Source organism: Sminthopsis crassicaudata, chromosome 1 (assembly GCF_048593235.1).
Source record: "Sminthopsis crassicaudata isolate SCR6 chromosome 1, ASM4859323v1, whole genome shotgun sequence".
Lineage (NCBI taxonomy): Eukaryota > Metazoa > Chordata > Mammalia > Dasyuromorphia > Dasyuridae > Sminthopsis > Sminthopsis crassicaudata.
In genome coordinates, this window is record NC_133617.1 from 45,022,075 (window position 1) to 45,043,033 (window position 20,959).

Here is a 20,959-nt window from a genome sequence, read left to right on the forward strand (position 1 = left end):
TGGAGATACTAGAGTGAGGAGTCAGAAAGGCCAAAGTTTAAATCTGTCCTCAGACAATTACTAGCTGTGTGATCCTAGACAAGTTACTTAACCCATTCGCCTCCGTTTCCTTATCTGGAAAATGAGAATAATACAATTCCCTACCTCCTAGTCCTATTCTGAGGATCAAATGAGATAGTAAAGAGCTTGGCTCAATATCTAGTGCTTAGTAAACACTATATAAATGTTTGCTATTATGATTACTATTCACTGATAAATTTCTTTATTACTGAATTTACTAAGAGAGACGAGCATTCTGGGACTGAGTTATTGACTTTCAGACAAATGGACAGGGCTGTTCTCACTAAGCTCAGTTATCTTGTTCATCTTCCCATCGCTGCACAGGTCTAGACTCTAACATCACAGCTCCACAAGAACATCACAGTATCTCCATGGAAACCATTTCAGGGTCCTATCACACTTCTAGGCCTGCCTTATATCTAGGCAGAGCAGTAACTAGGGATGGGGCAACTAGGAATTTGCTACACACACCTTTCACAAAATATACATACAGAGTACTGATAGCACCATACCACAATATACGTAAACCTCCGCCCCAGGTAGCCTGAATCCAGTCCCACTCAGGTGTGGCCATACCTTCATCAAGTCATTATATCCTGGGGTGTGTTTATCCCCTAAAGAGATAAACCGGAGAAAATTGTCCCAGATTAGCAGCATCTGGAAAGATGCTCTTTTCCCCCTCATCCAGCCAGAGCCATGAGCTCTCTGAGCTCACCAACTTACGGCTCCCTTATCCCAAATCCTTTTCTCCCTCTGCTCTTCCTCCCTCCAATCTCCTTATCCCAGGTACAATAATTCTGAACCTTTTAACCCAACGGGGAAGGGAAGTGGGGAGTGAAAGGTAGGGAATGATGGAGGTGGGAGGAGGAGGAATAATCAGGTAGCTTTTTGCCATCCATTAGTAAACTTCAAGAGAACTGAAAGTCTGGGGAATATCGGCTCTCCCAGTATTCTTTTGGCTAAAAGTTCATCACCTTTGCATTTGTCATTCGCCCACAAGAACCCCCTGGGTTCAAACCCCTTCACTTACTGACTGCAGTTATGACCTTAAACAACTTCTGGGAATCTCCTTTCCTCGTTTGTAAAACGAGGCAGCTAGCCTGGATGACCTGGAAGCTCCCTTCCAGCTCTGAGCCTCTCCCGTCTCAGCCAGGGAAGCAGGAAAAGCAGGGCGGCGACTTCAGGGCAGTGAAGTTCCCCCCCAGACTGGGATGCCATGACAGCCGCGCCTTCGCCCAGACCAGCCAAGCGAGAGAACAGAACGGCAGATAAAACACTACAAGTGTCTTCTGGAAGGCAGTTTTCTGATCTCCTCCGGGGCTGCTGTTGGAGCAAGCCGTCCTTTGATATGTAAAAATGTCCCTGTTCTTGACAGAAGCATGAGACGGGCTTTATGAACCGGCAAAGCTGGGACTTGGCCCAGGAGAGTCAAGCGGAACATTCAAAAGAGATACTGCCCAAGCAGTGCTGAGCGTCCTTCCTGCAGAGAGCCGTGGCTCACTGGGAAGCCCCCATGTCTGACTTGAGACAGCAGAGAATCCTGCCTGTCCCCTTCCCCTCAACCACAGCCCAGTCTGAGAGGGGCTACTCTGACTGAACAAAGCCCTAACTAAGGCTAGGCGATTAGGAAATTGTCTCAGGGTATCAGCATCCATGTAAGTGCTTTTCCTTCCTTCATCCACCCTCGTATTCAGAGCCAGGAACTCCAAGACATCACCAACCCCACTTATCACTTCGCTTTCTCCAACTCTACCCACCCCCTCCTGGAAATGCCTAGGAGAAAAAAAAACACTAGACTGGAGCAAATTTTCTCTGGGTACTTTGCTTTTTCCATGTCCTCTGCCTCCTCTTTTCCTCTCCACATCCTCCCCTGAGGTCCCAGGGTGGCTTTACCTAACAAAGGTAGTCTATTTGTTTTAGTTCCTCTTCTGCTATTTCCTTCCAAGAAGTAGCCAGCATATTTTTTCCCATAACTCTTCCTGCCCCTCTGTGCCAACACAACTAAATTCACCACAGACACCAGAATTCCTAGTTTTGGCCCTGATCCACTCTTGAAATTAGTATTCTAGGAGGAAAAGAAGGAAGGAAGGAAGGAAGGAAGGAAGGAAGGAAGGAAGGAAGGAAGGAAGGAAGGAAGGAAGGAAGGAAGGAAGGAAGGAAGGAAGGAAGGAAGGAAGGAAGGAAGGAAGGAAGGAGGGAAGGAAGGAAGGAAGGAAGGAGGGAAGGAAGAAGGGAGGGAGGGAGGGAGGGAGGGAGGGAGGGAGGGAGGGAGGGAGGGAAGGAAGGGAGGGAGGAAGGAAGGAAGGAAGGAAGGAAGGAAGGAAGGAAGGAAGGAAGGAAGGAAGGAAGGAAGGAAGGAAGGAAGGAAGGAAGGAAGGAAGGAAGGAAGGAAGGAAGGAAGGAAGGAAGGAAGGAAGGAAGGAGGGAGGGAGGGAGGGAGGGAGGGAGGGAGGGAGGGAGGGAGAGAGGGAGGAAGGAAGGAAGGAAGGAAGGAAGGAAGGAAGGAAGGAAGCTGAAGGGAAGGAAGAGAAAGGAAGGAAGGAAGAGAGAGGAAGGAAGGAAGAGAGAGGAAGGAAGGAAGGAAATGAAGAAGGAGGGAGGGAGGAGGAGGGAGGAAAGATGGGAGAAGGAAGAGGGGGTGGGAGAAAGGCAGGAAAGAAAGAGGGAGGAAAGGACACATTAATGAGATCACAGATCCATTAAGTACACAGAGTACTGTTATTATATTACAAGTGCCACTTAGTCCCACATACAAAATACTTTATGCTTGATTCTGTCTAGAAGATTGTCTAGGACAATTCTCAGAATCATAGATTAGAGCTAGAAAAGACCTTAAAAACCATCCACTCCCCTGATTTTACAAAGAAAGAAAAGATTGAAGGGATTCATTGACTTTGCCAAGGGCACATGGTTTGTAAGTGACAGGGCCAGAGTTTGTCTCTCAGAAACCCCAGGCTTCCTTTTAGGCTCAGCTCCAGTGACCTTTCCTGTTTCCCCCAATTGCTGTCCCTGCAAAATTACTTTAGATTGACCTGTAATCGGTCCCTGCTGTAATCAGTCCCTAGCACAGGGCCTCCCTTCACCCACTGGGTTCACATAGGCCAGACCCAGGCCTAAGGGACTGATCCAAAAAATGAACAAAAAGAGGGTCATGTTCTCTCTTTGGTTCTCATTATCCCTACTTGAATCCCTCCAAATAATCTTTAAATATACTCATGGCAGAGCTTATGTCTAATTTTCCCCAAATGTGGGTGATTCTGCATGGGCACGCAATATAACCTTTGTGACAGGTATGGGACAACCTTTCCAGCTGCTGCATAAATCCATAAAACACTAAGGACTCACAAGATTCCATGAACAGATAATAAGGTTATAAATGTAGAGCTGGAAGGGACCCTGAGCCAATTCCCCAGGGAGGTTTAACTTCATACAGATAGCAAGACTCAGAAGTGACGTTTGAACTGAGATCTTCTGGCTCAAGAAACAGGACTTTTTTTTTTTAAACAGAAACAGAAAGCAATCAAACAGGCCCTTAGCCCTAATTCTTGAACTGAGGAGCTCTTGGGCTTGAGATTACCCTAGCCCAGGCTCAGAATGTCCTCCCTCAGCATCCCTCTTCTTAGCCCAAGTGGGAGCACTTATCTACCTCAACCACTTGCATCTGCGGGAAGCTCCTCCATGCTCCCAGTCACTCGGACCCTGACAGACCAGCTTCAGAAATATCCATCTCTGACGTGAGCTTGGAAGAAAAGCAGAAGGGGCCAGAAATATGCCATCCGGGGACCCCAGGACAAAAACACACAACTTTGCCAGGTTTTCTTCTGCAAGCCGTCATTAGCTACTCATGGATCAGAGGCTGAGAATGGAAAAAAAAGTACTTCTCCTCTCCTTTGTAAACAAAGGGATAATTTGTAGAGCTTTGATCTGGAAGCCCAGAGCAGAAACCCAATGGAGAGAGCCTGGAATCAGCAAAAGGGGCCACCTCACACACAAGCTACATGACTATGGGCAAGTCATCTAAGTGAGTCTCAGCTTCCTCATCTGTAAAGTGGAAAGACTGAGTAATTTTTTATCAAATGACATTTGGCCAAAATGTTCTTTGAGGTCCCTTACAGACCTAAATCCATGATTCTGTCAATCCATGACTGTTTTTTCCAGGAGGAAGAGACAGGGACAGCATAGACCGGAAGGAAGGGCAAGCTCTTTAGATGAGCTCTCAGGTACAAGCCATCTTCAAGGCAGTTTCAGTCACAGCCGCTGGTTGAATGTATAAATGAACAAATGACTAAGTGATTGAATGAGTCAATAGATGAATGAGTGAATGAATAAATTGGGAAAAGGAGCAGTTCCTGAAATGGGTTCAGAGCAACCTGCCCCAGGACCTGAGAAGAAGGTCCCCTGTCCCAGGCCCAGGCCATCTCACACCCTCCCAACATCTATTCGGGCAAAGTTAATTATCTCCAAACAGCTTCCAGAAGCCTCAAATCAATTTATGAAAACAAAAATTAACTTTCCACATAAACATCATTACATCAGAGCAGCAGCAGCCGCCGCCTGCCCATGTGGGCACTGTTTGGGAAGCTGGGCCCAGAGCCAAATGGGTTCATTAGACAGGGTAATTAATAATATCCTCCCCTGCTTTAGAAGCTGATGGAGGGCCTGAGCCTGAGCAGCGGAGTGAGACCTTCATCAGGCCCAAGGTCTCTTGGGAACAAGATGCCCATTTGCTCATTCATTCACCCAACTATATGTCAAGACTGTGGTGAGCCCTAAACCAAAAGTGAAATATTCCCTACCCTCAAGGAGTTAATATTCTACTTATAGATGAAACAATACCACAAGTATTATGTAAGTAAATGCATAAGCAAATGGAAAAAATAAGGAGAGAGGGTCCATTGATACTCCTCCAACCCACTATAGACACACCCAGAAATAGCCCTGCCCTTGGTCTTGCCATTACCCACAAGTGGTCCACATTCATGTCCATGCACTCTGAAATTCCCTTATCTAATCACCTTCTTGTCCTTCCACCTCTCCCTCTGCCTTGTAACTTCAAACCCTGTTCTTCATCCACATCTCAACCTCCCAGACCTCATCCCTTCAGTTCTTTCCAGGCATCCCCCTGCACTAGTGGTATACTTGTCTTTCCCCCATCTTGACCCCTGGCTAAACCAAAGTCAATTCTACAATATCTTCTTCTCAAGTTTCTTGAGCTATCAAATATCTTGTCCTCTTAAGTCTCAATCCACTACCATCACTTCTACATATGGGCTGTTGATGGGGGCTCCAGAGCACCATGAAACTAAGCTGACTGGATCCAGTGCAGGTTTATGTTGCTTAATCTCAACTGGGCCCTCACCGCAGCAAGGCAATCTTTCTACACCTTCCCAATTATTTCCTTCTCCTTCTCAACAAAACACTTCCTTTTTATCTTTTGATTCTTTCTCAAACCCCACCATACCTTTTTTTTCTCCCATTTAATAATCTCACCTCATATTTCACTGAAAAAATTGGAGGCTATTCACCAAAAGCTCCTTCATCCCATATCACTCACTCTTCCACACTCTCCTCCTTCTTTCCTGCATCATATAATGAAGTGACCCCTCTCCTTGCCAAGGTAAACCCTTTGCATTCAAAAGTGATCCCCATCCATTCCATCTCCTCTGGTAGGTAGTCACCCCTGGCTTCCCCACTCTTTAACTAATCTTCAATCTCTGTGTCCCCAATGCTTCTCCACCTCCTACAATTTATAGGAGGGTAATGGGAATGGATGCATCAAATGTCTCCTGCTTTTTGTGGCTCAAATCCTTGAGAAAACTGTCTACAATCACTGCCTCTATTTCTTTTTCTCTCATTCTTCTTAACTCCCCGCACTCTAAATTCCAGCCTCATCATTCAACTGAAATGGCTTTCTCCAAAATTAATAATGATCACTTAATCCCTGGATCTAATAGGTTTTTCCCATCCTTATCCTTCTAGGCCTCTCCTCTGCCTTAATGCTGTCAGCTACACTGTTCTCCTTGAAGTTCTCCTCTCCAGGTTTTAGGGACATCAATTGATCAATTCTTCTCAATCTCTTTTGCCAGATCTTCATTCTTGTCTAAAAGTAGATATACAACACATATTATGTTCACTTCTTTTTTCTGTTTTTTTTAAACTCCCTTCTGTGGTTTTTCCCTTTTACTCTCATTTTTCCTCTCCCAATTCATAAAGCAATGTGTATTAAAACTAAATAAATAGTACAATAAAAAAATAAAGGTGGATGTATCCCAAGGCCCTTTGCTCTTCATCATCTATACTATTTCACTTAGTGATCTGATCACCTCAAATGGATTCAATGAACATCTGGATGCAGATGTCTCTCCTATCTACTGATACAGCCATAATGTCTGCTGACCTCAAGTCTCATATTTCCAATTGTCTATCAGACTTCTCAAACTGAATGTCCCGTAGACAATTAAAATTGAACTCATCATCTTTCTCTCCAAACCTCTCTTCCTAACTTTCCTACTACTGTCAAGAGTTTCATCATTCTCCCAGATGCCCATGATGGCAATCTGACTGTCATACTCAACTGCTGACTGTCCCTCCCTGACCTCCCACAATATTCCATCAATTGATAAGTTCCACTGTTTCTATTCTTGTAATATTTCTCATATGTGTTTCCCCCATTGTCCTCTGATAATTGCCAATCCCCACCTTATATCTGGACTAAAGCAATAGCTGCTGGTTAGTCTGCCTGCCCCAAGTTGCTCCCTACTCCAGGCTATTTTCGATTAAGATGTCAAATTGATCTTCCTAAAGCTCATCTGGCTTTGTCACCCTCCTATTTAATAAATACCAGGAAAGTATGGCCAAAGGGCTACCAAACTGTGCATACCCTTTGATCCAGAAGAATCACTACTGAGTTTGTATCCCAAAGACAAACTCACATGTACAAAAATGTGTGTAGCAGCCCTTTTTGTTATGGAAATTGAGTAGATGCCCCTCAGTTGGGGAATGGCTGAATAAGTTATAGTATGTGGATGTAATGTAATATTATTGTTCTATAAGAAATTATTTCAGAAGAGCCTGGAAAGGTTTACATAAATTGATTCTGAGTAAAGTGAGAAGAACCATGAGAACATTGTACACAATAACAGAAAGATTATTTGATGTTCAACTCTGATGGATTTGACTCTTCTTAGCAATGAGGTGATCCAAGATAATTCCAATAGAATTTGAATGGAAAATGCCATCCACATTCAGATAAAGTTCCACTGAATGTGGATCAAAGCATAGTATTTGTTTGCTTACTTTTTTCTTTCTCATGGTGTTTTTTTTCCTTTTGTTCTGTTTTTTTTTTTTTTTTTTGACAATATGACAAATATGTTTAAAAGGTTTACACATGTTTAACCTATATCAAATCAGCTTCTGTCTTGGATAGAGGATGTCAAGAGAGGGAAAGAGAAACACAAAGTTTTATAAAAATGAATGTGGAAAATCATCTTTATATGTACTTGGAAAATAGAATACTGTAAAATATGTTTTTAAATTGCATTGCTGTCTCAGTCAGTCAATAAGCATTTATTAAGTGCTTTAAAGTAAATAAATGAAAAGATAGAGATAGATGGATAAATCTATAACCCCAGAATCAAATATAAATCTTCTGTTTAGTTTTTAAAACCATAAACATGAAGTCCTTTTCTTCCCTTCCATTCTTATACGTTATTCTCCTTCACAGTCTGCAAATCAGTGATACTGGCTTCTGTTTACTCAAGATCCTCCATCTCCCAACTCTGAGCATTCTAACTGTCCCCTAGCCTGGAATTCTCTCCCTCTTCATCCATCCCCTTCTTCTTGCTTCCCTTGGTTCCTTGCAAATCCCAGCTAAATGCCCTTCTACAAGAAGCCCTTTCCCATCCTCCTTAATTTTAGTGACTTCCCTCTGAGACTACACCCAACTTCTCCTGTGTCTTGTTATATCATTGGTTCCCTACTTAAGCTGTTTCTGAAAGCAGGGACTGATGGGTATTTTTGTTCATTTATTTCATTTTTGTTTTGCCTTTTTCCCCCCTAATACTTAGCTATTGCCTAGCACATAGTAGGTGCTTAATTAATATTTGGGGATTTGCTGCCATAAGGAGCACCCATTAGGCTTTTGTAGGTCAGCACTTTCTTCATTAATTTGTGGTCTAGAATATGGAGAGATTAGGTTGTCCAAGGTTACACGGCCAATGTCAGAGGGGAACTTGAACCAGGTCTGAGCCTAAGGCCACAAGGTAGTGGCTTTAATGTCTGGCCACAATACAATCCTCCCAACTTGTATAGTCCCACCAAACAATGGCTCCCCAAGACAAGGCTGGCTTTGTCCACCACGGCTGAGCCCCAGGATGGAAGAACAAGGGGGAGCATTCAGCCCTGGAAACAAACACTAATTTCTCTGTCTTTCCACCAGAGGATTAGGATGGGGACCTGAGCTTATGATGACAGACAAGTCCTTCTGAGGAAGGAGCAAGGGGAGTGGTGATGATGGAACAGTACATTTGTGGAAAGGATGGGAGAGGAGGCCACAGGATGCCCTGTAAAGAATCCTGGATCCCAGTGTCCAAAATCTTGGTCTTGGGGCTATCACTACTTATAGGTTGTAGAACCTTCAGTGCATCCAATTTCAGTTTCTTCATCAGTAAAAATGAAGGTTTTGGGAGTACATTGGGAGTCTGTGAGCTTATTGGATTTGTTTGTTCTTTTGAGAGATTGTAATAACTACATTTAAATATAATTGATTCCCTTTGTAATCTAATGTATTTTGTGCATTTAAAAACATGACTCTCAGAAGGGGTCGGAGCTTTGCCAGACTGCCAATAGGACCCATAATATTAAAATGGTTAAGAACCCCTAGCCCGGAGTCCCTGCCAGCTCTGACGTCCTGAGGTTGCCTTTACCAGAAAAAAAGCAATGACTTTTGAATGACTGGACTTGGAGCCAGAAAATTCAGGTTCAAATGTCATCCTAGCTGGATGCCCTGAGTGGGTAAAACGAGCATGTCCTGGTCTCCTTAGAGAATGTACACTCCTCCAGAGCAAAGCCTGTTGGCACTTTGTCTCTGTATCCCCCGTGCTGGACACATAGAAAGCACCAGATAAATGCTAGGAGAATTATCAAATCAAGTGGGCCAATGTCCATTTAATCACATTGCCATATTTAAGTAGAAATTGTCAGCACTGATTAAGTCACAATCTTTCTGAACCCAAGTTTCTCATTTGCCTTAATGAGGGGGGAATTAGATTAAAATGTAATTGAGAAATATTAATAAAAATACAATAGAATAATTGTTAATGTGTGGTTTTTGTAGTATCTACAGGAATCTTTATTGATAGTTTAGTGACCCCCATTTTTATCTGAGTTTGACACACTACAATAAAAGCTTTGTCCGAGATGGAAAAAAGCAAATTAATAGAACTTCCCCCCACCTTATTTCATTAAAGCAAGATGGGTAGCTAATTTAATAAAGAGAAACCTCAGTGAAAAGACTTTCTTTACTTTTGCAGGTTATAACCCAAACAGCAAATAGAAGAGTTGCCTTGTAGCAAAGAGAGATTAAGTTACTTTCCTAGGTACACTCGGCCTATAGATGTCTGAGGCTGGATTTGAACCTAAAATGACCTCACTGTACAACTGTCTCCATCACTTCAAAGCTGCTTCCTATGGTTTGATATTAAAAGCTAACTTTAACAAAATACTTTAATTATTTCCATTTGTGTCTCAAAATCATCATAAAATACATAGGATTTCAAAGGAAGCCAACCGCTTTTTTGTCATTTTTTTAAATTTATTTTTTAATAATAGCTTTTTACTTTTCAAAATACATGCAAAGATAGTTTTCAACATTCACCCTTGAAAAACCTTGTAGTTCAAATTTTTCCCTCCCTTTCCCCTACACCCTCCCCTAGACAGCAAGTAATCCAATATATGTTAAACATGTGTGATTCTTCTATACATAATTTTTATCACGCTGCACAAGAAAAGTCAGATTAGAAAGAAAAAAATGAGAAAAGAAAAAAAAAAACAAAACAAACAAAAAAAAAGGTGAAAATTCTGTGTTGTGATCCACGTTCAGTCCCATAGTCCTGGGTATAGATGGCTCTCTCCATCACAAGTCTATTGGAATTAGCCTAATCTAATAATTAATGTGCAACAAGAAAATGGTATTTACACACATATATTGTATCTAGGTTATATTGTAACACATGTAAAATGTATGAGATTGCCTGTCATCTAGGGGAGGGAGTAGAGGGAGGGAGGGAGGGGATAATTTGGAAAAATGAATACAAGGGATAATGTTATAAAAAAAAATTACTCATGCATATATAATGTCAAAAAAATTTAAAAATAAAATTTAAAAAAAAGGAATTAGCCTGAATCACCTCATTGTTGAAAAGAGTCCATCAGAGTTGATCATCACATAGTCTTGTTGTTGCTGTGTACCATGTTTTCCTAGTTCTGTTCACTTCACTTAGCATCTATTTATGTAAGTCTCACCAGGCCTTTCTGAAATCAGCCTGCTGATTATATCTTATAGAATAATAATATTAAAGGAAACTGATTTTGTCAAAAATACAGTTATAAAAATATTATCAATGACATCCACAGAGCCCCTGAAATCTCCAAGAGTCAGTAAAGGTTTTTTAGTAAAGTAAACTTTAGAGCTTCCCCCTCCACCAAATCATCCTCTCTCCTCAGTTCAACTAAAATCTGCCCCAAGTGCCAAATCTTTAGGGATGACCTTCCTGATTTCTGAGAGATTCCAGATTCAAGACTCAGGAATGGCTTTTTCCTCCCTACCACCTGTCCTGAAAACAGGAAGGAGGAGGGAGAAAAAAGCCAAGTCATTAGACAGGTGGTCAGTTCTGTCACCAATCAATTTAAATTTATTTAAATATAAATTAATAAATAAATAAACAAATAAATGAATAATTAAATAAGCATTTACTGAACATTTACTACATGCTGAACTATATGCTAATTGCAGGGGATTCAAAAAAGAACAAAATATACCAACTTTGGACATCCTCTGGCCCTTCAATAAGAGCTTTTATCCAAGATGGAAAAAAGCAGATTAATAGAACTTTCCCCCATCTCATTTCATTAAAGCAAGATGGGCAGCTGAGATCAGGAAATAGAGGGGGGGGGGGATATGAAAACATTTCCTTTGTTCTGAGCAATTACTATAAAGGTAAGCTAGAGATGGGAGGTCAGGGCTTCGGAAATACTTTTTAAATGCTATAAGAAGACTCAGGGAGAGAAACTCAGAGTGATTCGCTCCCCCCAGATTGGGAATTAAGGAATTAAGAGGCTGGAATCTCAGTTCAGATCCACCACTCAGCTGTGTGATCTTCTGGGTCGGACTGTTCCTAGAACAAAATAAAGGAGTTAGATGGGAAATCAACTGTTTTCCATGTGTGGCTCATGGAACCCCAACAGGCCACCAAACCCTTTGAAAGCATTTTTCATAATAATACTAAAGTACTCCTCACCTATTAAAATACTTTCCCTTCTCCAGCTACATATTTATGTGAAGCCAGAGATTTTCTTCATATACTTCAACCAAAACAACATATTGCAACAGATTGAGTGCAGAAGCAGAGACGAGAATCCAACTGGCTTCTTCTACTAAACCAGTCATTAAAGAGATTTGCAAAAATATGCAAAACAATGCCATTCTTCTCACTAATTTTTTTTTGCTTTAAAAAATAGAATTCTTTTAAATTTAACAGTGTTAAAGTTGTTCATATGTAATTGGGTTTATTATCATTTTAAATACATTCGATTTTTTAAATGCATCCATTTCCATTTCTGAGATGTAATAATCAACAAATATAACCCATATAAACAAAAGATCTCCAGAGTAAGGTCCTCAAAAATTTTGAAGAGGGTAAAGAGGTCTTAAGACCAAAAAGTCTCAGAAACATTGAGCTAAATAAATGATCTCTGAGGTTCCAGATCTGCCAATATCTGGTTATATAAACTTGAGAAAGTCGCTTCCTCTCTCTAGGTCTCAATTCCCTCCTCTATAGAATGACGTTCTTAACTGTGGTCTATTAACACAATATTTTAAATTTTAAAAAATATTTTTAATTTAATATTTTTTAAAATTTAATTAAATGTTTAAACTTTTTTATCCTTTCAACTTCATTCATCAGTATCTCTCAACATAATTGGCTTCCTTTGTAATTCCATGTTTGTTTGTTGTTTTTAATGCCTTTTTTGTGTCTTTTTTATGCCTTATTTTTAGGGGCCTTTATCAGAATGTCAAAGAGGCCCAGGGCATCCCAAAGGGTAGAAACCCATGGACTAAATAACGGAAAGAATCCCAGCTCTGCCGTTAATGGCTTTGTGGTCTTTCTCTGGATCTGACTTTTTATTCCACGTCTATCAAAAAGAAAGGGTCAAGGTAGACGATAGATATCAAAAAAGACTGTCTATAAAGCACCCATTTTCCCATTCCAGGCTCAAGTTTTCCCCCATTCTGTCAAAGGAGACTAAGCTGGGCCAGCTGTAAGGCAGCCCCTTCCAACTCTGACGTCCCCAGAATCTGCCTCCCCAGGCTCCCCTGAGAAGCGCCAGTAGTAGAAGGAGAGGTGAGCTAAATTAGTCTAGCATTTAATTGGTTGAGTCGGGGGGCTAATGAAGTTTGTGCATTAACCAGGCCCTGTGGTCTCCTCCCTCTCCAGGGTTTGGGATCCCCCGGGAATCAATCTTTCCATCAGAGAGAAGGACCAACCCTGCTGAGACACTGTTGGAATAAAATGATGCTTTGGATGGGGAGGAGGTGAGAGACAGAACTCACTAGTCAAAGGCAAGGGTGTTGCCAGGAGACGCTGACCCTGTGTGCAATGGGTACAGGGGAGTATCCCTGGCCCACTGCATTCTCTTGGAATAGAAGAGTTCCACCTGGGGAGGGGGAGCCATGAGTCACTTCTGGGGTTCCACTTCTGCTGGGCTGCTGTTGAGGATCCCCCAGGAACAAGCATTTATTACATGCTGACTGTGTTCCAGGCACTGGGGAATGGTGGAGGGGATGACTACAAAAAAGACAAGGAGCTCACAGTCCAATGGGAGGGACAGGTGGACAGCTCTGAGGGAACAAGGTACTAACGGTGCAAAGGGGAGGGGCAGGCCAGGGAGGGGACCAGGAACAGCCTTTGGATGTGGGGAACAGCTTGGAGGAAGCTGGGAGGAGGAGCAGCAAGAGGGTGTGGGGCAGAACCCCGAACTTGCAGGGGGAGGAAAGCGTAAGGAGCCGGGAAAGGTGAGAAGGAGCCGGTTGGGAAAGGTTTTAAACATCAAACCAAGGTTTTGTCTGTGACCTTGAAGGGATTGGGGAGGTACGGAGGACAGCTAGGAGGAACGGTCTGAATTCAAGAAGGCTCACCTTCCTAAATTCAGATCCAGCTGCGTGCCTTGGACCCCTCGCTTAACTCTGACTGCCTCAGTTTCCTCATCTGTCAGGGAGAGGCAAACCGCTCTGCCTCTGCCAAGAAATCGCCAAATGGGGCCTGACACGATAGAAACGACTGGAGCACAAGCAGGGAAATACTGAAGTGTATGGAGCATGGCCAGGACTCACTTCTGGGATTGTCTGAGAGCCGTGGCAGCCCGAGAGCGGACCCCACTCCTCAGTGCCCTGGACTAGCACGGGGCACGGAGCCGAAGGAGGCCACAAAAAGCAGCTGTTTTTAAAACGTGAATGATTGGCGTCCCAGCCAAGTTGTAGAAGCCAGAAGGGACCCTCCCCTCCTAAGCCCCCCCCCCCCATTGTCCCCAGCCCAGGCATCTGCCTTCCATGAGCCGGAGAGTGCCCGGATTTCCCGCTGGCCCAGAGGAGGGAGAGCCCCAGGGGCCCAGGGGCCGGACCGAAGAACTCTCAGCCTGACCCCACAAGGCCAAGGGGCACTGGGAGCAGCCCTGATTCAGCAGCGCCCGGGAGGCTTCTCTGGCCCAGATCGGAGGAAAGGAACACGAGGATGACGTCAGCCTCCCCAGAGGCGGACTGGAAACCGGCCAGGAACAAAGGGTGGGGGCGGGGAGAGGCCTCGGCCCGGCTCCGACAGCCCTTGGGCCTGACCTGGGGGGCTCAGAGACTGCAGGCATGTTAATGGGGGGGGGGGGCCCAGAACCAGTCTGTTCCTTCAGAGAGGATCTGCAGCCGGGTCAGCCAAAAGACTGTGGATTTAAGGTTGAATAGCTACTGTCAAAGAGCTAGAACTAGCAGCCCCTGGCTGAAGGGGGCTTCGAGTCTACCGAGGGAAATGGCAAACAAAACAGGGCGGGGGCACCCAGGCAAGCTCGGGGATTCTCGTGGAGGTGGGTTTGGGGCAAGATAAGGTGGAAAGTCAGCTCTGAGAACGCAGGGTCCCTGGGGAAGAACCCAGATTGAGGGGGCAGGGAGGGTAAGGAGGGTGGGGTGGAAATGGGCCACTGCCCGGGGCACCTCAGAGGCCAGGTGGCTTGATCTCCCCATTGTGTAGATGAGGAAACTGAGACCCAGAGAAGCTGAGGGGATGTGCTCATGTCCAGCTAGTAAATGTCAGAACCAGGTCCTCCAGGTTCAAATCCAGGCTGTGACCATAGGACTATGCTAATGGTATCTCTCTGTCTGTCTCTGTCTCTGTCTGTCTCTGTCTGTCTCTGTCTGTCTCTGTCTCTGTCTCTCTCTATCTCTCTGTCTCTCTGTCTGTCTCTCTCTGTCTCTGTCTCTGTCTCTCTCATACACACACACACACACACACACACCCTCCATTTGACCTCCTTATTAAGAAGAGGGGAGACAAAGGGAGCAGACAGACTTCCCAATATTGAGGAAATGGCAGGACAGCCCTCTAAGACCTTGGACGCCTCTCATTGAGTTCTAGACATCCTGTGACCAATAACGAGTGATGTCAACTAGTAAGCATATATTAAGTGCTTACTGTGTACCAGGCACTGTGCTAAGAGCTGCAGATAGAAAAACAAACAAACAAAAAAAAAAAGAAAAAAGAAAAAAAAACACCATGTTCCTGCCCTCAAGGAGCTTATGTTCTAATTTGAAGACTCCTGTTGGTGAAATTTCAGTTGAGTCTTGAAAGAAGCTGGAGAATGCAGAGACTGGAAGACACGGGAGCCAGCCTGGCAGGGGAAGGGGTTAGGGGTTATCTTGGGAAAGGAATCTCAATGATTCAGACCAGTTCCAATGATCTTGTGAGCCATCCGCACCCAGAGAGGACTATGGGAACTGAGTGTGGACCACGACACAGCATTTTCACTCTTTCTGTTCTTGTTTACTTTCATTTTGTTTCTTTCTCGATTTTTTTTCCTTCTTGAGCTGATTTTTCTTATAAGGCAAGATAACTATAAATATTTACTCATATATTGGATTTAACATATATTTTAGCATATTTAGCATGTATTGCACTACCTGCCAGCTAGGGGAGGAGATGGGAGAAGGAAAGAAAAAAACAAGGTTTTGCAAGGTCAATGTTGAAAAATTACCCATGCATGTTTTGAAAATAAAAAACTTTAATAAATTTTTTTTAAAAAATCTCAAGTCAGCTCCAGTGGCTGGCTCATGGGCACATGGAGGCGAGGAAAGGCTGAACATTTCAGAAAGGCCCAATAAGAAGGGATGTGAAAGCCCAACAGCGCATTTGTATTTGACCTTGGAGGTGATAGGGGTTGAGGTCCCTTTAGGATTCCTTTCTGATTCCCCAACCCCCATGGCTGACCTTTGATTCACAAATCCTGGTCAAAAGCATCCTTTTGAATTCCAATGATATCCGGGCTTTCCCCAGCCCCCACCGGATCTGAGCCCGCCAGAACTTGGGGCACGCCCACAAGCCCCTTTTAGGTATAAAAGAGCCGAGCTGGAGCTCTCTCTTTGCAGGAGCCCTTCCCCCAACACATGGTATCCTTCCGGCCACGTAGGGGTCCCTGCCCGCCCAGCGGCCGCCTCTGGCGCTGGCGTCGTTCTCGCTGAGCTTTACTTTCAAATTCCTACAATAAACCTTTTATTTATCAATCTGGGTTTTCGGGCCTGTAAATTCATTTACAGGGGACACTGCGCCTCATGGGATCTTGTGATGAGAAATGGGGTTCCCCCTTTCCTATCTCTCATCAGAGTAAAGACAATTTATTACTGAGGAGAGGGGGGACTGACAAGGTCAGGGGCACATTCCAAAGACCATCTTATCTTGGCGGACGAGTGGCGGATGGACTGGGGTAGGGAAAGGGCTGAGGGACAGAACCTGCCGCCCAGGCATTGGGAGATGAAGGTTTGGGGAAGGTGGGGCAGGGACGCCTCCTTCGCGGCCGGTGTTGGCGACGTGGCCACATTAAGCTTGAGTCAGCTGACCTGGGGCACCTTTGCCCCTTTGTCCATCCTGGACTCTTGGTAAGGGACACTGAGCCTGGACGGTCAGTTTTCTCCCCTCAGGGACAGGAGAAGGTTGTTGTTGTAGTTGTTGTGGTTCATTCATGTCCGACTATTTGTGCCCCGACTCGGAGTTTTCTTGGCCGAGACACTGAAATGGTCTGCCATTTCCTTCTCCGGATTATTTTACAAATGAGGAAACTGAGGCAGCTGGGGGTTAAGTGACTTGCTTAGGGCCACACAACTAGTACGTCTCTGAGACTCAGGAAGATGTCTTCTTGGCTTCAGAGCTGGAACTCTATCCACTGGAGAAGAGCAGCTGAAAACTCCAGGCTGACTAGAGATGGAGAGGGCCTTGAGGCCACAGCTCCGTGAGTCTGCCTTGCAGGGGAGAGACCTGGGGACGTGGGGGCCCTCTCCCTCGCTCCCCCCAGCAGCAGCCTGATGGGTTGGGCCCTCTTTTTCCTCTTCAGAGAAAGGAATTGAGCACATCTCAGATCTCCTCTGCTCTAGGAGCTACAGGAAGACCTTGAGAGGCTGCCCTAGGTCATGCAGATGGTGAGTGACAGAAGCAAAATCATGACTCCAGGCTCTTGGCTCTGTCTCTCTCAGGTTCAGACTCATGCTCCAGACCAGCCCACCCTGAAAGTGCTAAAGGATTGGACCCCTGCCATCTCCAGGGCGGGGATGGAGGGCGGAAAGCCAGAGGCACAGAGGCTTTCCACATGTCAAGCACAGGAGATGGAAAAGGAGCACTGAGGGAAGGCAGAGAAATTTCAAGCAAGTAGGAGAGGCTCAAACTCATCCCCAGTCTGACATCGCTTTTGAAACAACAAGCATTAAGGGCTTTCTTGTGTCGGGCTCTGAGGTAAATCCTGGGAATACGGAGGAAGGAGGAGGAGGAGGGAGGGAGGAGGAAGAGGAGATGCTGATGAAGATGAAGAAGGAAGAGGAAAAGGAAGAGATGATGATGAAGAAAAAGATGATGAAGAGCAGCACACATCTATTTGACTATGATATTCTCCTGCTCAAGGAGATGCGTTGGCTCCCTATTATCTCTAGGATAAAACACAAACTCTTCTGTTTGGCTTCTAAGAACCTTCACCACCTGCCAAGACTGACCACATGTCTTACTGTTCTCATACACGATGTTCCATCTCCCACTTCCTTGCCTTATGTCCAGGCTGAGTCTGAATTGCATTTTCTAGTGTCTTGGTGTTCCCAAGCCCTTTCAAGATTCTGAAAAGTACTATCACACAGATCCCTTTTTGATTCTCTTCCACCCCCTCTCTGGCAAAATTATTTTCTATTTCTTTAGGATAAAATTAGATCTATGATTATAAATGATCTTAGAAGTGATCAGATCGAACCCTTCATTTTACAAATGAGATGCAGAAAGGTCACACAAATATTAAGTAATAGTAGAGCTGGGATATGAACTCAGACCCCAAGTTCTTTCAATACGTTTCTTTTGCTTGTGGGAAATCCAAACGAGATCACCACTCCTTCCACTGCAGCACAATACTTCCAGATATGTGTAAACAACACCTAGTAAGCTCCCAAGGGCAGGAACTTTTTTTGTTTGGATTCCTGATGTGCCTTACATAGTAAACATTTAATAAAATCTTGTCAAAAATTGAATTATATTGAACGTTATTCCTGGGCTGTACATGGCACATATTTCCAGATTTTTTTCAATGTATTGATCAGTTATGTTATTTTTCTCCACTTCTTTTACTTTCTCTTTGTCTTAAAAATGCAATTTGTTATGTGGCTCCCTGAGAGGGAGAAGGTCAGGAATACTTGAGAAAATTGTGGTGATGTTAAAGTAAAAGACATCAATAAAAGTTTCTTTTTAATAAAAATTGAATGTGATTCAGGAGAAAGAGTTTTGATCTGTCAGTCAGACCACCTAAGTTTCATCCCTATTAAATTTCATTTTTTAAAAAATTCAGCCTGTCCTCCTAACCTAATCCTTTGAGTTCCTGACTCATATCTCCTCTCTCAGGTTCAGTTTCTTCTGGCACAGTGGATAAAAGTCAGGATTCCAAAAGATCTTGATAAAGTCTAATATTTTCACCTTTTATTGTCATGTTTGTTTTTTCTTTCTCATTTTTTTTTTGCTTTTGATCTGATTTTTCTTATGCAGCACGATGCATATGGAAATATCTTTAGAAAAATTGCACTTATTTAACCTATATTGGGTAGCTTGATGTCTCGGGGAGGAGTAAGGGAGAAAAAGAGGGAGAAAATTTGAAACATAAGGTATTGCAAAGGTGAAGGTTGTATTTGAAAAAATTAAATACTATCAAAAAAAGATAAAAAGATCTTGATTAATTAGGTATAAATTTAAATGCTTAACTTGGGTTCAAGAAATCAACTTCTCAAAAACAAGATGGGGGAAATAAGGTTAGAAATAGTTTGTTTGAAAAAGATGTAGGTGTTTTAGTGGATTGTAAGCTCAGTGTGGGGAAGCTAGGTAGCACAGAGGATAGAGCACTGGGCTTGGAATCGGGAAGACATCTTCCTGAATTTGAATCTGGCTTCAGATACTTCCTTGTTGGGTGACCCTGGGCAAGTCACTTCTCCTGCTTGCCTCAGTTTTCTCATCTGTAAAAAGATCTGGAGAAGAAAATGGCAAACCACTCTAGTAGCTCTACCAAGAAAACCCCAAATGGGCTCATGAAGAGTTAGTCATGACTGATCAACAGCAAAATCACCTCTCTCACCTAGCAGGAGAAGGGGCCGTCACAAATCCTTTTTGACCTAAAGCCCACTTGAATTGCACATATCAACCTTTACAGATGGTGAAACAGGTATGGGGACCAGAGCACGGATAACACTCACCAACACAGACACCCACAATCAAGTCTGATTCTCATTGGCAAACTGTCAGACATGACTAAACAGCAATAATAGTTATTATTAGTTATATATAGATATATTCCATTTATGCTTAATAGATCAAATGCATCAATGCATAAGGAAATATATTTAGTAATAATATAGTACTAATACTATAGTATTATTAATTAATATAGTATTTCTCTTCCCTGCATAAATTCATTTTAAATACAAATAATTCCCAGCAGATATCATTTTAGTTTAAAATAAAAAGGGTTTATTCTACTTTCAATCAATATAATATAAAATTATTTTTAAATCCTTATTCTTCTATTGTTAAATATGCAAGTGTTATCTTTCCCCAAGAAAATATAAGCTCTTTGAAGGCAAGACTGTTTTATTTTTGTCATTGTATTGCCAGTGCTTAGAACAGCCTCCTATATTGTAGGAGCTTAATAAGTACTTGTCAACTGACCTTTCTCTGTTTGAGCCTTCATTTCCCCGTCTGCAAAAATGTCAAGCACATCGGTTTGTAAGGTTCCTTATGGTCTTCCCATGAGCTGATGATACAACTTGTCTCAATTCTCTCCCTTGTAGGGAGGGAGAGAATCGAAATTCTACTCTCTGTCTACAGTGGACAGACTTCTGGGACCTGAAGTCAGACAGACTTGATTTCAAATCTTGCCTTAAACATTAGCTTGTGTGTGACCATGAACAAGTCAATTAACTGCTATCTGCCTCAGTTTCCTTAACTGTAAAATGGGGACTAGTCATTTATCTTCACTTGTGTGCCTCAGTTTCCTCATCTAAAAGATGAAGATAAAGTATTTATCCTCACCTGTCTGCCTCAGTTTCCTTAACTGTTAAATGGGGATAAGTTATTTAACTCTCACAGAGTTGTTGGGAGGATGAAATGAGATAATATTTGTAAAATTCTTTGCACAGCCTGGTACACATAGCAAACCCTATATAAATCCTTAGTTTCTCCCCCTCCCACAAAAAATAACAGGAAGTTTCTTCCACTTTTCTGGAGGTATCTGCCAGTGACTCAAGGGGAGCGCTTTTGTTTTAATCTCTGCAAAAAATCACTGATGCTTCAGCAAGATTAATGTGGAAGGAAGCCGCCCTATGACGTTGCAAACACAATCTCTGGGAAGCCTGAGGTTTTGGAAATTATGTGCTTGATAATGACACTTTTCTAGAAGATACTCCTTGTCAGAACTTAGGACACCATATGTGAGATTAGAGATATCTGGTATTTAATGCATAAGATACATTTATATAATACATGTATATGCACACTTGTGTATACATACATGTGTATATATACATGTATGTTACATATATGGCACGTGACATATACATATATTGTGGAAAGACAAGAATGATACTGGCCACTGAGGGCTTAGTCCTGGGAGTCCTGGGTATTGTAAAGCTACTTCTATATTCACATAGTAGGACTCCCCAAACATCCATGTTTCTTTGGACTGAGATCTCATTGGCCCATTCCTCCTTATATTCGCATTGCCTATTTGGTGGATAAAAAATCATCCTCAGATCCAGGAGGACCTGGCTTCAAGTCCCATCTCTGATGCATAGAGTCTGGGTGACCCTGAGGGAGTCATTTAGGAAGGCTCCGGGAACTAGGGCTTGAATTTTCAGAGAAGT

At 43.1% G+C, this 20,959-nt stretch overlaps 1 protein-coding gene across 2 annotated transcripts in view; it reads right to left on the reverse strand.

Annotated features, from left to right (window-relative positions):
- Nucleotides 1-9,850: 9,850 nt before the first annotated feature.
- LOC141561024 (uncharacterized) overlaps nucleotides 9,851-20,959 on the reverse strand; it is a 117,887-nt gene continuing 106,778 nt past the window's right edge. Inside the window, exon 4 of one of the 2 annotated variants that reach the window (XR_012487942.1) lies at nucleotides 9,851-11,453. The gene's annotated coding sequence lies outside the window, so the exon portion shown is untranslated. The remainder of the gene's footprint in view (nucleotides 11,454-20,959) is intronic. The other variant, XR_012487939.1, reaches the window with a different exon arrangement.